The sequence below is a fragment of the Mus caroli genome, chromosome X, assembly GCF_900094665.2.
Source record: "Mus caroli chromosome X, CAROLI_EIJ_v1.1, whole genome shotgun sequence".
NCBI classification, from domain to species: domain Eukaryota; kingdom Metazoa; phylum Chordata; class Mammalia; order Rodentia; family Muridae; genus Mus; species Mus caroli.
In genome coordinates, this window is record NC_034589.1 from 16,537,329 (window position 1) to 16,542,478 (window position 5,150).

At 43.1% G+C, this 5,150-nt stretch overlaps 1 protein-coding gene across 2 annotated transcripts in view; it reads right to left on the reverse strand.

Moving 5' to 3' along the window:
• Klhl13 (kelch like family member 13) overlaps window positions 1–4,887 on the reverse strand; it is a 149,242-nt gene extending 144,355 nt beyond the window's left edge. The window contains exons 1-2 of one of the 2 annotated variants that reach the window (XM_021152969.1): window positions 4,761–4,887; window positions 1,301–1,396 (exon numbers count right to left, since the gene is read on the reverse strand). The gene's annotated coding sequence lies outside the window, so the exon portion shown is untranslated. The remainder of the gene's footprint in view (window positions 1–1,300; window positions 1,397–4,760) is intronic. The other variant, XM_029473577.1, reaches the window with a different exon arrangement.
• Window positions 4,888–5,150: the final 263 nt, after the last annotated feature.

Below are 5,150 nucleotides of genomic sequence, written 5' to 3' on the forward strand. Positions count from 1 at the left end.
GGGGGAGGGATGCTTTAGCATGGGCCTGCAGAGGCACACCCTTCCCCTCTGCATCATACAGTGTGTCTACCAAACATATTCCTGGCTTCCTTTTCTGTTTTTATAAATCACAAGAATAAAAATGTTAAAAAAAAAAAAATCTAGAGACCCAAGTCATGAAGAATCTGGGCTTGCTCAGTGGAACTTGAACCTACAGGAGGCGCTAGAGGTCATTTTACAAGAAATACTTTTTAGCAACAGCTAAAAAGATATAACAAATATCTCTTAAAAGTCCAAATGATATTTTAAAAAGCCCAAACAATTCCTTTGTGTACAAATGAAATTTCCATCCTTCCAAAATAAATATATTTCTAAGAAACTAACAGCTCAGTCCTGGACAAACAAATTCTTAAAATAGCACAATGGTCCGTTGGAATGTGGTTGGTGGGGTTTCTGGTTTTTGAGCTTTTGTTTCACCTTGAGACAACATCTCTCTGCCTTAGAACAGACATCTGCCTGTCTCTGCCTCCGCAGGGCTGAAATTCTAGGCTCCGCCACCAGGTCTGGCAAAGCTCTGTTGTTGACAACTTACCTTGCAGCACAAAAGACAATTTGCCAGCGGCAAGGGGACTGCTTGGACTGCTTGGACTGCTTTGAACACACCCCAGAGTTTCTATGTCCCCAGTCCCTAATCTAAACAGAGTAGAACTGAATCACTTAGCTATTTAACAAACTTTTCAAAGTTTCATTCTTAGGTATTAATGTAAATAACTGAGCCAGGTATTCAATTTTATGCTCTGTAAAACATGTTTTAAGTTCCAAATTCCCTAATGGCTTCCGGTTGTTCCGACCATCAAATTCAAATTCTTTCTGAGGACTTCCAAATCCTATGTATCTATTATCTCTAATACTCTCTGAGACCTCTCAGAACACCAGCTTTCTGTTCTTCATGAACCCTATGCCTGAATGTTCGATGGAGAATGTGTTCCCAGACTTTAAAAAAAAAAAGTTACTGTGTAGCTCTGATTGAGCTCTGATTGCCTGGAACTAACTATGTAGACTAGGCTGGCTTCAAACTTGCGGCGATCCGACACTCTGTCTTCAGAGTGCAGAGATTATAGATAAAGGCCTGTGTCGCCAGGCCAGGTGTGTTCCCAGAATTTTAAAAACGTATAAGGATTCTCCCTCTTCTTTTTAGGCTGTGCTCCAACATCACCCCTTCAATAAGTTATATAGTAGCCAGTCTTCCAGAGAGAGATACAGAATAGGAGATTCGAGTAAATCTAAAAGGGGAGATACAGAAGGGAATTAATTGACTTACAGAGTCGCGGCAACAGAGACGGCCCACGGCAGTCTGAAAGCTGGATAGTCGGAGATGCTGGCGGTGAAGCTCAGTCCCAGTCTGAAGGCCTCAGAACTAGGGAAACCAAGAGTGAAACTCTCAGTTTAAGGAAGGCCAAAAGCCTAAGAGCCTAAGGGCCACTGGTAAGAGCGGAGCCTAGGTCCAAAGCTCAAGGCAGCAAGGGATGAAGTGGCGCTCTTCACTGCCTTTTATCTGTTCTCTGCAGCCAATTGGATGGTGCCCACCCACTCTGAGGGCAGGTCTTCCCTACCTATTCCTCCCAGATTCAAACACTGTTCTAGAACACTCTTCACTGACACGCCCAAAGCAATGTTTTACGGACTCTCTGGATATTTCTCAATCCAGAGAGAAGTTAAAAACAAACCTTAACCACCATACACCACGTGTGTGGAGCTAGATCTTTTCGAGTTTTCTATATTCTGTGTATTTTCTTTATTGTTCTTTTTACACTCTATGAATAGGTTTTATACTGTGGCTACTATACAGAGCCTTGGAAGATGGGAGGCTTTCAACAGATTTTATGCCAAGAAATATTAACTTATTTAGTAATACTTAATAACCTCCTTACTATAAATATCTGTAACTCTGAGAAAACCATTTTCTCTACTTTTGAAAAGTTTACTCTAGGCTGTTGGGGTTTTTTTTCACACGGTTTTTATGGGTTTTTTTTAATGTGATTTCTACCGAGTTGTTATCATTTTAGAGCAATAAACAAGAGAATTTACACCAAAAACAAGATGCTGAAAAGATTTTAATAATATATTGAATATCACAAACCAAACAATTTGAATATTTATGTTAATCTCATTTCAGAACTGCAAATCAAATTAATGAGCATAATATAAACATAAAAGAAAATGGAAATACGAGCAGACATTGAAGTAAGATTTAGTACCATCCTTCTGAGCTGGCTCTGTGGTGTGATCCAAACACTAAGATCAGAGAATCATGTCTTCAAGGTTATCCTCCATCAGCTACATACCAAATCTGAGGTCAGCATGGGCTGTGTGAGACCCATTTATAATTTTTTAATGAAAAAGAAATATTCAGTATGGTATCAAATCTCTAAGTGTGTCACATAATCCATAATCTTCAATGTTGAAAATGCAGAGAAAAATGCTTATGGCTAACTTACTTTTTTTTTTAATCTTCCAGGCAAAAATAAATAGCTTTTTGGTATAAAGTCACATCAATGGCAATGCTAGCTCAGGCTTAATAATAATAATCTTAAAAGGAAAGCAAACACCATACATGTCTCAAAAATAGGTTGCCCCAAAATAAAAATGGTGGGTCTACTACTTTCCCTATCATCTATCTTTTTTGTTTGTTTTTGGGTTTTGGTGAGGGACAGGGTTTCTCTGTGTAGCTGTAGCTGTCCTGGAACTCGACCTGTAGAGCAGGGTGGCCTTGAACTCGTGGAGATCTGCCTGCGTCCACCTCCTGAGTGTTGGGATTAAAGGCAGGCACCACCACCACCGCCCATCTTCCTTTTTTACAAAAAAAGATAGAACTAAAATGAACTCTAGAAATTCATTGGAAAAGGAAGTATCAGAGGCAAGTTACCTAAGTAAAATAATTGATATTCTTTATTGTTCTTATGAAAACTACTTTCTTCAAAACATTGAATAAAACCTATAGAACCGCATCACACAGTTTAAAATTTGCTTATAAAAATGGCAGCTTAAAAATACTGAGCATTTGAAGGTCTTGTCTATTTACAAATGTATAATTTAATATTGCAGCAGAAACTCTTCCCATTGCCACACTACCAGACCTTAAAATTGCTACCAGGAGAGTGAAATGTAGTCACCATCTTTATTCTCAATGTAATTGCTTCCCAGACTGCTGCCAATTAAGGAACTGTTGTGTCAAAGGCAGCACCTGGCCACGCATTAAGCAAACAAATCTATCACTGTTAAGTGTAAGGACTTGTGGTTAAAGGAGCTAATATTTTTAGATAGAAAATGATGTCATAACTGTTTTAACTCATTTTTCTCAGCTTTCAACTTTGAGCACTAGATAAAGCCTATTTCTAAAAACACAGCTGCATACGTCAGCATGTGCTCATTCACTGGTATCTGCCGCCACTTTCAGCTTCTCCATTCAATTTTCCTCACACTAATTACAGCGTGGAAATGAGCGAATGAAGCCCAGTGCAGGAACTAACATGGCAACTGCATGGGCAAGAAAGTGAAACGGCGAAAACTAGTGGGCTTGGTTTGGTTTGTTTTCTAAAGAATTATGAGGTTCTAAAATGTACTATAAGAAACTGTGGCTTCTGTTTAAAAGGCAGGTACCCTACCAAACAGAGGTAGTTTTAAACCCCAAGGCCTCTCAGTTCCCACTCAGTGTGCTTAGTAACCAGCCTAGAACTAAGTTGGGTGGCTTGCTCCAAAAATCTAAGGTCATCCTCTAAGTATGTTTAAATGATGAACACCCTAATTTATAGATAGAGAAATGAAGCCAGGTTTTCAAACCCCACGAGACCTTCTTCAGTCCAGCCTGTTCCACTGCCAGGACGTTAGGGCTGAGAGAGTACTGCATACAGCCATATATATACACACATTTTAAGTGACTGGTTTTTAGACTAGGCTATTAAAACCTAGAAAGAAATCTTAAAATCCCTCAACAGATGCTTATTAAATGGTATTTAATATAAAAAAAATTGTTCAATCTTTTTCTTCTGTAAATGATAGGCTTAAACCCTGTAAGTCTCCAAGAAAACCATTCTTCAACTGTGATTAAAAAAAAAAAAAAAAAAAAGTCCAGAAATTCAGAGCCGAAGACATTCAGAACTAAAGTTAAAAGCTCGGAAGGAAGGGGAGAAAAAGTGTTCTTGACTGGGGAGAAAGCAGCGGAGTCTCTCAAGTTAGGACTCTGAAAGCGGGATGGATTAGGAAGCACAAAGTAGAAAGTGTTAGAGGCCAAGAGATCGTGAGGCTGAGGTTGACAGAGGAACCCCACAGGATCAGGGAAACGAGAGGGAAACCCAGAGAAGATCCTGGAGGGATGACAAAGAAGCACAGGAAAACGGAGTTCTGACTAGGAGCCTAGAGGTACCCAAGCTTCTGGTGGAGCCAAAGGGACCTGCAAGTGCAAAGCGTGGAGAGAAGCCCGGTAGGCAAAGAGCGAAGCGGGTTCCCCGCCTCGCCGTTTTGGTGCAGATCCCAACTCCTAGTCGCGCAGAAGGCGGGGAAGATCGTGGAGCCCCCGAGACTTCAGAATCCTGCCTCACCTTGTTTGCCGATTCCCTGCACCCAGCCGCTCCTCCGAGAGCAGCTGCGCTCAGAGGCCAAAGAGGGAGGCGCACAGCGCAGCCCGGGTCCCCTCCTGCTGCGAGGCACAGGCGCCCGCACCACTGCTCCCCTGGTCACCCTAGCCACTTGGCCCAGTCTTCAGGCAGTGGGAGATTGCTTACCCTAACCCGAACGCCGCTCCAGTTATTTGCCAAAGTCCCTGTTCCAAGCTGCCTGGGAATGGGAGCTGAGCTGCTGCGGCCGCAGCGGCAGAGCCTCCGCCTGACCTCACCAGGGGGTGGGGGATAAGGGAGGGGACCCGGAGCCCAGCTGGGGAGGGGAGGGGACGGAGAATGGTGGGAGGGGAGCGTGTGGGCGGGGGAAACATGGCGGCAGGGGTGGCCCTGGCGGCGCCTGCGCGGAGGCTGGGGCTAGGACAGTGTGTGGGGTCCGAGTTGAACACTCGGCCAAAGAGAGGCAAGGCTGGGCCCGGAAGCAGGATGACTGCCAAGTGGCCCTGGAGCCTTTGGAAGCAGGACACTTGGGTGTGAGCCCACATGGCTTCTAGTGTC